The sequence below is a fragment of the Rhinatrema bivittatum genome, chromosome 1, assembly GCF_901001135.1.
Source record: "Rhinatrema bivittatum chromosome 1, aRhiBiv1.1, whole genome shotgun sequence".
Classification (NCBI taxonomy): domain Eukaryota; kingdom Metazoa; phylum Chordata; class Amphibia; order Gymnophiona; family Rhinatrematidae; genus Rhinatrema; species Rhinatrema bivittatum.
In genome coordinates, this window is record NC_042615.1 from 81,922,219 (window position 1) to 81,935,645 (window position 13,427).

General features: G+C 41.3%; 1 protein-coding gene across 1 annotated transcript in view; it reads left to right on the forward strand.

Annotated features, from left to right (window-relative positions):
* The window catches only part of TLL1 (tolloid like 1), a 586,556-nt gene that overhangs the window by 314,435 nt on the left and 258,694 nt on the right, over positions 1–13,427 (forward strand).

A 13,427-nucleotide genomic window follows, 5' to 3' on the forward strand; every position in this document is an offset into this window, starting at 1 on the left:
CCGGGAGGAGCCCGTAGGAGCCCAACCGCTGGGACTTAGGTGGCTTCACCCTTGGAAGCCGAAGCCCCCCCCGGGAGAAGCCCATAGGGGCCCGGCCGCTGGGACTTAGGCGACTTGTGGATCAGGACTGGGAACTGGATCCAGACTAGGACAGTAGGTCAGTACTGTAACGGGGCTCGGGTTCTGGAACCAGGCAGGTACTGTATGTAGCAGGTAAACAGGAACCAAGCAGGTACTGTAGCAGGCAGGCAGGAACCAAGCAGGTACTGTAGCAGGCAAGCAGGAACGGAGCAATTAGCAAAGCAGGATGCTCCGGGGCACAGCGCAACCGGTAGGTAAGCCCGTTGCAAGGCAAAGACTGGGTGGCTGTGGCCGGCTTATCAAGGCCACGGTGTCTGACGTCAGGAATTGGGCGGAGTCACCACTGGCAGGAAACGGCCTAGAAAAGCGCCCAAGTGGCACGTGTGCGCGCCTAGAGATAGGGCATCCATGGAAGGCTTCCCGGCGGCGCGGCCCTCTCCGGGATGCCGTCGAACAGGACAGGAACTAGGCCAGTGAAAGTGGGAACAGGTCCAGAAACACGGAGGTAAGGGTCTGGTCGCGGTGCTCGCAGCCAGAACCGCAACAGTGGACATCAAGATGAAGTGACAGAAAAGGTGAATTGTATTTGAGATCCAGCCAAGATCAGTGTTTTCCTGGAGAAATAGTAAATCCTGTTAAATTCTTGAAGAGAGACTTGATTTCTGCTAGTCATGGGATCACTTCTTCCAGCATATTATAAAGATACTGTCATTTGGATGTATTTAACTAAAAGGATTGATATATACTAATTGCATCATGACATGGCTTCTTAAGAAGTCAAATCATTTTATTGGATGTTGGAACTGCTGACATTGCAGTCCTCAGTCTGATCCCAGGAACTGAGTAATAGGCTGCACTACTTATATATTAATTTAAAAGTTATTCAAAGACAAATTAACTTCTTCCAAAAGCTTTGCTGCGCTGTTGTAAAGAGTCGTTTTAACAATTAGATTAACTATACTAATATGTCTATATTGACTGTTCTTCCAGTGAACATGAAGATGTATTGTCCTTTGAGGGAAGAATAAGCCTTGGTTTTGCCTCTGTCAACATTTACCTTTTCAGTCAATACATATTGATGTTAACCGCAACAAAAGTCAATACGGTATTTGCATAGTGTTTACTGAAACAGATGTCAAAATAACTATATTGTTATACATTCTGTTCTTTTATTATTTATTTATTTTTAAACATTTAGATCCTATTTCTTTCACTGTTTGAAGTGGGTAACAATTAAAAAAAAACAAAAACCTCTACTGTATTTAATAATGAATGAATTTTCAAGTGCCAGCAGAATTATAGGTTTTTCTGAATCCAATCAAAATCCAGCAGAAGAATGAAAGGATGGATCGGTTAAAATGGACTTTATTGAAACTTGCCCGACTCTGGCCGAGTTTCGCTCTGCCGAGCTGCCTCAGGGGCTGTGGCACATAAATATAAACAATTAAAAATACACACAAACATAAATATTTGTATCAACATATAAATATGATATAAAACATATTTAAAAAAATATATTAAAAAAATATATTAAATAATACAAATACACAAACGCTTAAACAAGGGGACAATACATGTTTTGTGTGCATAAAATGATGATGTTGCATAAAAAATTACGTGTTTGAAAGTACAGATACCAATATCTGAAAAATCAATTGAAAACTGCGGAGAAGAGTGAAAACAAATCTTGCAAAAGAAATGGTCTATGACAATCATCACAATGCATAATGCACTTCATCAAACAGCATATGGCTAATACATGCAAAATTTGTAGTAAAAGGAAGGTGAGAAAACGAAAAAAATATGAAATGGAATGTATTGTTGAGGAGATCAATGTATATAATTATTAATAAAATAATTGCGTTAAAAATTCATATAGATTGTAGTGTATAAGGATAGTAAAACTTAGTCTTGTACCTTGTTGAACCAGAAACTTGGCTCTATATACTTTTGCTGATTTTCAAGGATGAAGGAACATGAGTAAACACACCGAATCCCGACTTGTCACTTGTGATTCATAAGTCACTTGTGTGAGCAGTGTTGATGCGATTCTTATGGAACAAAAATTCTTAGTTAACTTAATGAACTCGACATGTTCAACATCATTATCGGGAGTTGGTATAAATGAAAGATGAACTCATACATTAATTAGCCTCAAACTTTGAATGCCTTCATTCTAAAATTCTTTTACATACAGAGCGCAATGCTAACATCTTATATCATTATTATCAGGCTATTATATATCTCCCTATAGAACATGCTCATCTAACTGTTCACAAATCGATAGAGAGTTAACAATAAAATAATAAAATCTCATCACATCGTGAATTAAATGAATGGTAAACCTTACTACGTATAAATACAAGCAGTAATTTTTAACACAGTGTGTTAAACCTTGATCTGGTAATTTACAGGGGCTGTTTCCACAAACGCCCGTGAGATCATTCCAAACGTCATATGGTGACGGAAGCGAATCAAATATAAAGTAAAAGCTGGATGAAGGATCACTATATTGTTCTAAGAGAAATGACATGCAGTGACTATTCACAAGGTACATAAAAGTAAAGCCAGCAATAAAACAATACAATTCTGACACTCGCCAAAAAATAAATAAATAAGTAAAATCCGCTCCAATTCAATGCAAGCAATGATTCTTATAAACAGTATATAAAAAATTAATCGGGTAGTATACGGGGGGACATATATCAAACCGATTCAATTGTCGTGTGATAATGAAATTAATACACCAAACTATAGTTAAAATTCGCTGCATTTCTAATATATAATGGTGCTTAAGTCGAGCGGCATGCTGTGGCTGTCCACAGGTATGCATCCAATGGAAACTGTGTCACGTTGAATACAAAGTGTACACTTAGCAAAAAAATAATAATGAAATCACTAACTATTGAAACTAGTATATGATGGTGCTAAAGTCGAGCGGCATGCAGTGACTGTCCAAGCACATGTATTCAATAACAACTGTGTCATGTTAAATACAAAGTATACACTTTAGCAAACAATTAAAAATGAAATCGCTAACTATTGAAACTAAAATGAACATAAGCCAATAATATTTTACCTTTGTTGAACTAGCACCCGGTCACATACCGCTCTGACAAACGCTGCAAGAACCAATCTATACCTGTATTGAACCTTTATCTATCTTTACGTAGCCAAATTCGAGGAACTATATCTTACCAATTGCAAGTACAGTGAAAACATCCTATTGTGGAAACGTTATATCGACGACGTGTTCCTTGTATGGAAAGGCAGTGAGGAGTCTCTGTTGGAATTCAAAAACTGGATAAATAGGTTGGATAGTAATCTTAAATTTAAGATGGATTTCAATAGGGAGAAAATCGCGTTTCTAGATATTTTAATTACGAACACTCCTACAGGGTTCATGACGGACATATACCACAAGCCCACGGACATGAATAAACTCCTCGCATATGACAGTTGTCACAATAAATCTTTAATACGCAACTTGCCTTACAGTCAATTCCTCCGCCTAAAAAGATTGTGCACTGACGACAAGACATTCAAGATTAGGTCATCTGAAATGAAGAATAGGTTTAGGGAAAGGGGTTATCCGCAAACTTGTGTGGAAAGTTGCTTGAACAGGGCTAAAGCACAGGAATGCTCTGGTTTGTTGCAACCAAAAAAGAAGATCACTAAGAATGAGAAGATTATTTGTCCCCTTACCTTCACAGGACTCTCACATGACATCATTAAAATCATCAAAAAACATTGGTACATCGTACAGTCTCTCCCACAATTTAAAGGAAAAGAAGTCATGGTTGCAAACAAACGCGATAAAAACATAAAGGAATATATTTCACCTTCAGCCTTACCATCCATTAAACACATTAGCAATGATCAGACAGGACATGGTCCTTGTGGGAACTGTAGCGTATGTCCAGTTAATCTCAAAACACGATCTATACTCATCCCTAATACTGGTAGAATCTTCAAGCTCGGTAGTCGTACTAATTGCAAAAGTGTAGGCGTGATTTACATAGCTAAGTGTCCATGTGAAAAAATATACGTAGGAAAAACTGTAAGACAGTTCAGTAGAAGAATTATAGAGCACAAGAGCGCTATTAATAGAAAATGCGAGGGTAAACCATTGGTCACACATGCAATAGAGATGGGCCACAGTTTCACAGACTTCAGATTCTGTGTCATCAAACAGCCGCTAAGGAATTGGAGGTGGGGTGACTTTGACAATTTGTTACTAAGATTGGAACAACAATTCATTTTTTATTTTAAGACCCTTTCCCCCATGAGTCTCAATGGTGAAACAGATCTCAGTGTATATCTGTAGACCCCCATCTTACATTAATTATATCCCCTCCTGTAGTCAATCTATGGCATATATTTTATATAATTTTTTAATTTTTAATTTTGGAAAATGGTGTTCTCATATTTACATTCATGTTTACATGCATTTTTTGTCGTGCTTTTATTTTTTTGTTCCCTTTCCCCTCCCCTCTCCCATACCCTGCCCCCATTCTTCCCTTCCTTTCATCCCCTTCCCCCCTCACCCTTTTCCTCTTTTTTCCTTTTCCCTCCCTCCTGTCTCCCCCTTCCCCCCCTTCCCCTTTTCTTTCCCCCCCGTCTGTTCCTTATCCCCTTCCTCCCCTTCCTCCCCCCCTTCCCACTTTTTATGATTTTATCTAATTAATCTACACTTCATGCTTGTTTCCTTCTTAATGATGCAGTCTTTAAGAGTGTTTGTGATTATACATGTTTACATTATTATTTGACCGTATATCTGCTATCTAGCAGTTGTATAATTGAAGGAATATGAGTCAACCGCAGATATTTGTTTATTATATTTTTTTTCCTCTTGCCAATATATTTTACATGCTGTACTTTTGCATCACTTCATAGATTCGATCAGTACCAATTGATCAATTCGTTTTAGACACACAAGAGTTGTTACGAGGGGTTGAAGTTATGTTTCTCACTATTCATTATGTCTGTGAGCCAATCTGTCCACACATGCGTCTACTCTCGCGAGATTTTAATAGAGAAGCGGGATAGATAAAGGTTCAATACAGGTATAGACTGGTTCTTGCAGCGTTTGTCAGAGCGGTATGTGACCGGGTGCTAGTTCAACAAAGGTAAAATATTATTGGCTTATGTTCATTTTAGTTTCAATAGTTAGCGATTTCATTTTTAATTGTTTGCTAAAGTGTATACTTTGTATTTAACATGACACAGTTGTTATTGAATACATGTGCTTGGACAGTCACTGCATGCCGCTCGACTTTAGCACCATCATATACTAGTTTCAATAGTTAGTGATTTCATTATTATTTTTTTGCTAAGTGTACACTTTGTATTCAACGTGACACAGTTTCCATTGGATGCATACCTGTGGACAGCCACAGCATGCCGCTCGACTTAAGCACCATTATATATTAGAAATGCAGCGAATTTTAACTATAGTTTGGTGTATTAATTTCATTATCACACGACAATTGAATCGGTTTGATATATGTCCCCCCCGTATACTACCCGATTATTTTTTTATATACTGTTTATAAGAATCATTGCTTGCATTGAATTGGAGCGGATTTTACTTATTTATTTATTTTTTGGCGAGTGTCAGAATTGTATTGTTTTATTGCTGGCTTTACTTTTATGTACCTTGTGAATAGTCACTGCATGTCATTTCTCTTAGAACAATATAGTGATCCTTCATCCAGCTTTTACTTTATATTTGATTCGCTTCCGTCACCATATGACGTTTGGAATGATCTCACGGGCGTTTGTGGAAACAGCCCCTGTAAATTACCAGATCAAGGTTTAACACACTGTGTTAAAAATTACTGCTTGTATTTATACGTAGTAAGGTTTACCATTCATTTAATTCACGATGTGATGAGATTTTATTATTTTATTGTTAACTCTCTATCGATTTGTGAACAGTTAGATGAGCATGTTCTATAGGGAGATATATAATAGCCTGATAATAATGATATAAGATGTTAGCATTGCGCTCTGTATGTAAAAGAATTTTAGAATGAAGGCATTCAAAGTTTGAGGCTAATTAATGTATGAGTTCATCTTTCATTTATACCAACTCCCGATAATGATGTTGAACGTGTCGAGTTCATTAAGTTAACTAAGAATTTTTGTTCCATAAGAATCGCATCAACACTGCTCACACAAGTGACTTATGAATCACAAGTGACAAGTCGGGATTCGGTGTGTTTACTCATGTTCCTTCATCCTTGAAAATCAGCAAAAGTATATAGAGCCAAGTTTCTGGTTCAACAAGGTACAAGACTAAGTTTTACTATCCTTATACACTACAATCTATATGAATTTTTAACGCAATTATTTTATTAATAATTATATACATTGATCTCCTCAACAATACATTCCATTTCATATTTTTTTCGTTTTCTCACCTTCCTTTTACTACAAATTTTGCATGTATTAGCCATATGCTGTTTGATGAAGTGCATTATGCATTGTGATGATTGTCATAGACCATGTCTTTTGCAAGATTTGTTTTCACTCTTCTCCGCAGTTTTCAATTGATTTTTCAGATATTGGTATCTGTACTTTCAAACACGTAATTTTTTATGCAACATCGTCATTTTATGCACACAAAACATGTATTGTCCCCTTGTTTAAGCGTTTGTGTATTTGTATTATTTAATATATTTGTTTAATATATTTTTTTAAATATGTTTTATATCATATTTATATGTTGATACAAATATTTATGTTTGTGTGTATTTTTAATTGTTTATATTTATGTGCCACAGCCCCTGAGGCAGCTCGGCAGAGCGAAACTCGGCCAGAGTCGGGCAAGTTTCAATAAAGTCCATTTTAACCGATCCATCCTTTCATTCTTCTGCTGTCCGCTACATTGGATCGGTTACCGGTTTGTTTTCTTTGTCCAATCAAAATCCATGCATTGAGAGAGAAGGCTGTATAGTATTAAAGATTTTTGTGTAGCCCATACAATGCCTCTGCTGTCTTTCCTCCTCTCTTCCAAGGCAGTACCACCATTCTTTTTCCTCCTTCCAATCTGGTTCTGCTGCTATGTATTAACCCATGTTCATTTTTTATCTAGTGCCACTGCCCTCTCTTTCTTCTCCCTCCAAATGGAGTCACTGTTCTCTCCTCCTCCCTCTGCACCCCACCTGATATCACTGATAGCTTAACTCCTCTCCCCATGCAGGAGTTCCATTCTCTCTCTTCTACCCCATCTGATACTGCCACTCTTCCTTCCCTTGCACCTGCTGTTGCCACTTTCCACCTGATTTCACCACTTGCTATCTTCTTCCCTGCCCCTACACTGGATGCTGCTACTTTCTCTCTTCCTCCTCCGTTTTGCTGCTACTGCCTCTGTTTCTTCCCGCCCCACCCTGTGAAGACACTTCTTTATCCCCACCTGGTGTTACCATTGCTTTCTTTCCTTCCTCATCCATAGTTCCCAGTACCATGGAGCTCAGCTGAGCAAGTCTGAATCATGTAGCGAAAATAGTCTTGTGCTGTTCTCCCAGTGCTGAGGGAAATCCAGCATTCAGTGCTGCAAGTGTGGAACTTCTAGTACTGTTTAGTTCAAACTTACTCACTTAGGGGTAGATTTGTAAAAGGTTGCGTGTGGGCGTACATGTGCGCTCATTACCCGGCGTGCACACATGTATGCCTGATTTTATAACATGGGCATGCAGGCACGCGCATGTTATAAAATCCTGGGCCGGTGCACAGAAGGGGATGCACATGTTGTGTTTGTGGCATTGTGGACCCTTGGTCGCTGTGGAGATGACTCAGCTCATGGGGAGGGGCCCCGTGGGGAACCACAGTGATAGGCTAAACTCAGATAGCAGACACGGAATGAATGGAAGGCTTTATTGTACTGCTGTAGACAGATGGTATGAAGCAGGAAGGTAAGGCACTGAGGTTCACGAGGTGCCAATACGTTCAACAGTCTCAGATGTAGAATCTCACCCAGATGTTCGAGAGGTGGGGACCCGCAGTGCGGGCAATGCCGAGCCTGGTGGGTGGAGTTGGAGCACCGGATCGTAGAGGTACTCACAGGGGTGTAGGTGTCTTCCTGGTAGTGAGATAGTGGGACCGAAGGTCCGTGATACAGGATACATAGACTGGTAGGCCCTCGAGGAAACCTGATAGTCCAGAGATCCTGAAAAGAATACCCCGAGGAGCGGTTGTCTCAATTAGGTGAGGCCCCGAAGGGTGATGGAAGCGAGAGACCCCCGAGAGTGGGTGTCTTTAGTTTATAAAGGAGTGAGGCGCTTGGAGTGTAGAGCGGCATCTAAGCGTGCAGCTTAGAGCGGTCAGAGTAGCTTAAACCAAAATCCTTGCTAACTCAAATGTGGTAGCGAAGTGGAGGCTTTAAATACCCGGAGGTATTGACGTCATACGGTGGGGACGCCCCCAAGGTTCCCGCCATGATGTGTATTTGAGTGTAGGAGATGTACATGTGTGCGCCCTCGGAGGCCACAGGAGTGAGCATGGTGGACTGGAATGCCCATGCCATGCTGGAAATGCCGAGGCCCTCGGCACTCGGCACCGGAGGCAGCCATCTTGCCCAAGGAGGAGGAAAATAGAAGAAAAGAGGTAAGGCAGAGTGGTCGCAGCCATCTACGACCGACGGACACAACAGCACAATTATGCACCTTTCGCACGCTGAGCCGCACTGCCTTCCCCCATTCCCTTCCTCCTAGCCTGACTTTCCCACTCCTTCACCTAACCTTCCCCCCCAGCCCTACTCTAATCCCCCCTGACCTTTATTTTACCTTTTGCGTCTGCTTCTGGGCAGGCGCAAGTTGTGCACGCTGGCCAACTGCTAGCATGGGATCCCTGGCACGCGGCAAATATATCCGCTGTGCTGGGAGCCTGGCCCCGCCCATGGCCCGCCCCTTTAGTAAAGCCCCGGGACTTACATGCATCCTGGGCTTTACACGCATCGCCAGGCCTTTTGAAGGAGCCAATGCAATTATGTGCACTGAAAGTGGGTGCTGTCTTTTCAGCGCCTGCTTTTTTAATGCACACATGGCACCCGCAAGGGGGGCGCCATGCAATATGGAAATTAGGGAGCCGCACTAGGAAGGAGGCGCTAGGGTTGATTGCGTGACTTTAGTGCCTCCTTGCTAACACGACCCACCGTGGCTGCCGGTTATGAAGACCGACACCAGTAAACTCGGTGTCGGTTTTCATAACCTGCCTGTCTGCCAGTAATAAAACTGGCTGCCAACAAACTCGGCGATAAACTCAGCCGATAAACTCGGCTGAGCGCACTGTACTGCATCGGCCCTGAAAATAGGCCCGGTGTGCGTAACCTTTTTAAAATCCGGCCCTTAGCGTGTGGTTTCAGGATCCACAGAAGGGAACCAAAAGTTCAGGGAAAAGCGAGTGAGAAGAAGGCAGGGGTAATCAAGCCAGGAGAGAGAAAGAGAGAGAGAGAGAGAGAGATGAGAAAGAAAAGGATCAAGAAGAAGCAGAAGATAAGCAAGGAGGAAAGAGGAAATGAAGTAGCTGTGAAGGGAGAGAATAATGTCAGGAAGATTGACCTAGAGAAGAGGGACTGAGGGAGGGGAAATCAGGAAGATCTGCTGCAGCACAGTATGGAAAGGATGTCAGTGAGAGCTGGTGCAATCTGTCCTGCTAGTCCCCATACAGGGTTAGATACTGGGGAGGAAAGAGGAGCTGCTGGCTCCTGAAGAGATCTTTCTTACCAGACACCAGCAGAAGCAGATGCTATCAGAAGCCTAAGCTGTGCCACATTTATAGTGAGGGCTTTGATTACTTATTGTGCCAGATGCCAAGCACTTTTGAAATAGTGCCTGATGTATATCACATTGGGGGCCAAATTTTCAAAAGGTTGCAAAGAGGTCAGACATCTAAAATCTTCATCAGTTAGTTGTCTAACAGATTGTCAAATGTCCCCAGTTTTACAGCACAGAACCTTCTAACTTTATTCATCTAAGTGTATGTTCTAGAGACGTGATTTCTGACAAGATATAATTTAGCAAACATTGAGGGCATCATTTTTTAAAAGGATTTAAATGCATAAACCTGGGTTTTTGTGAATAAATTGACTTTTAAAAATTATCCTGGGGGTTGTGTGGGAAAAAGTAGGCATACACTTGCTGAAGGCATTCCAGGGAGGTGGAGCTGGGGCAGGAAAAGCATTCATGCACATAACTGTTTATTTGAAAGTATGAGCACAAGTATACATGCAGAAAGTTACACTGGCTTGGGAGGATGCGTTACTTCCTGCGCATACGCATGTTACATACCAGCACAGCCCAGGGATTTTCAAAGTGCACAAATCCGCTTTGGAAAATCAGGCTACAGAACCTACAGACTTTAGCCATATGCTCGTTGAGGAAAATTATCCTCCCTATGTTAAAACATAGTGACATTTATGTGCCTAAACTTGTTGTGAGTATTACAGCATCTAAGTAGGATTGGTGTTTTACTTGTTAATGTTTCTATTTATTTTCATTTATTTATTTAAAATAATGTATAAATTGCCTTCCAGATTATAATAAATCCCCCAAATTGATATAGATCGATAGCTTTTTATTTAATTTCTAGCAACAATCTGCATCTACTTAAGATGAAACTGTGTTTAAATTTCTAAAGTTTGTCAATAATTCCCCTAGCCTTTGCTCCGACAATGTGGGGCAATTTTTAAATTACCTGCAGGCCTTGACATGCAACTGCAAGCGCATTTTCCTAAGGAAATTCTGCATAAGATTTCCTTTGAAAATGTGGGCCATCAGGGAACAAGGGTGCAATTTGTGTGCATAAGGAGCCCCTGCTTTGGGGTTGTAACAGAAATGGTGCAGAGGACACACTCAGCCTCGGTGCCAAGTCCTCACACAGTCTCACAACAGCCCTGGCGGGTGGATTCTCCTAATTGGGGGGGGGGGGGGGGGCAGGGAGGCTGAACCTCCAGGCCCAAGGCTTATCAGGGGAATGTCTCTCTTTTTCTCTCCCTTGGATGTACTCATAGTTTGATGATTCTTTCCATACAGTCTCTGCACCAGTGCCAAGGATTCCCAGGACACTCAAGTGGGATGTTCCAAAACATAATTTAATCTTCTAAGTCAATCACAGGGATCCTCTTTGTTAATCTTCTAAAGCTCAAATCCAGGTAGAAAACAGTCCCAGTCCTGTTCCTCCATGTGAGTGACCCTAAGGTTGGCAGAAACTAGCAAAATCCTCCCTTCCAGGTGGTGGAACCAGGCTCTAGTGGGGGCTACTATTGTGATCAATGTGCCAAGGGGACCTCTCTGGTAGAAAGTCCAACAGGCAGCAATGTGCCCCTCAGCTCCTTCTCCCAGGCAGGAATGGTGGGCAAAGATTCATCCCAACAAAAAGGAACACAATTCCTCTCCAAATGCAGCAAACTTCTCTGATGGCAAGGCATCTGCTGTCCCTCATTGTGCTACATATAGGGAACGATAGCTCTTGCCTTTGACCTCCTCCAGGCAGGGGGAAGCATCCTCTTGAAGCCAGGCAGAGATTTTCCTCAAAGACAAAATTCTACAACAATCTTTCCCTTTACTGAAACACCTCATTCCAGACTGGTTGGGTACTAGATAGGGATGTGCTTCTTCCCTTTCTCCTGGGTTTCAGGCTGTGGGGCCTAATTTTGAAGTCTGGGGGAACTCCAATCAATACACCCTCCTCTTTCCACAAAACTAACTTAAAACTCCCACACTGATTTCTCTCGCTGCTTGCTTTCATACATGCTGAAGCCCTGGGTTAGGATTTAGGGATAGGAAAGGGGAGACCGTTAACTGACCAGCACCTTCAATAAGGCTGCTGGACTGGACCACCCAATAGGGATGTGCATTCATTGGGCGGTTCATTTTATGTTTCAGCGGTACACGTGTATTTCACAAATGGATAGTAGGCGTGCAAAAAACTGATGGTATTCCTGTATGTGAATGGCTGCCTACATTCACGTATGCCATCCATGTTGCATGCCTACTATCCTTTTGTGAGATATGTGTGAACGGCCGAAATGAATGAAACAAATCGACCAACAAATGCACAACTGTACTGGGTGGTCCAATCCAGCAGCCTTATCGAAGGTGCTGGTCAGTTAATGGTCTCCCCTTTCCTATTCCTAAATCCTAACCCAGGACTTCAGCTTGGGACTTTTCGTGGAGATGTAGGAAGTCTCTACACAAACATTTACAACTGCTTTGAAGCAAGTGCAAATGCAGCTGCAAAATGGCCATTCTGGGCTTTCAAAAAGAAAACTCCATGCAGGCAGTCCCGCCCTAGATTACCCTCCACCCCCAACCTTTCCCCTTTATAGACAGGGTTAAAAGTACACTGTGAATAGCATATGTACCAGCAGTGGGGGAGGGGCTGAACATTTCAGTGGAGCTTTCCCTACAAGTAAACACTATATTTACCCACGGCGAAAGCTCCATAAATTGCCATTTCATATAATATTTTATACAATATGCTTTTTTAAAATAATTGTCTTGAGTCAGGTTCTAATAGGTTTTATGGGATTTTTGGTTCAACATCACTTAATTTAGACCTTGAATTTGTGGGTATAATAATAGATGGGAAATGGTTTAGCTCTTTGTTAAAACCTTCTGTTTGAATGAGACAATACTTATTTTAAAAATGGATAGTCATTTCTAACCTGTACCAATTAGTATATTGGTTTTATAATAGTTTTGTGCTGCTCTGAATTGAGACAGTATTTAATAACCTATGCAACAAAATGCCAGGATATCCAATTTTAGTGAGGGTTTGCAAAAACATTAATGGGCACATTAAAAAACAACTTAATGTTTGAAAAAGATTTAGTGCACGTGCATTTAAAAATGTCAGAAATAGTGCATGCTGTTTTCATACATGGAAACCGGAAAATATATTGGCAAAATAGCTTGATTTATAAAGGACATGCTAAATACTGAGACAGTGTTAAACTGAGCATACTTAGTTCTCTTTTTCTTTTCCTGGCTTCCAAGAAATATATAACGGTCTGGAATATGGGGGTTAGTTGTCATTGCAAACAGAAGAAGCGAGAGAGCTAGTACATTCCAGATAGGAAGTTCAAAGGAGAGCAGAGAGTTCCAGGAGATTGGAGAGCAGAAAGTTGACATGAGTGCTTGCTTTCATCCAACTGTATTATGTGTCATTAAGAATCTTCAGAGTTTGGTGTAAGAGGATATGAGCGGGGACTGAAGGGAGTATACTAGAGGGAATCCCAAGAGGACTTAAGGGCAATGACATCTAACCATTCCCTCATTTATGACCACCTTATAATGTAAGCACCTTAATGGCTGTACCACCCAGTCTGATACTGCCCCTTG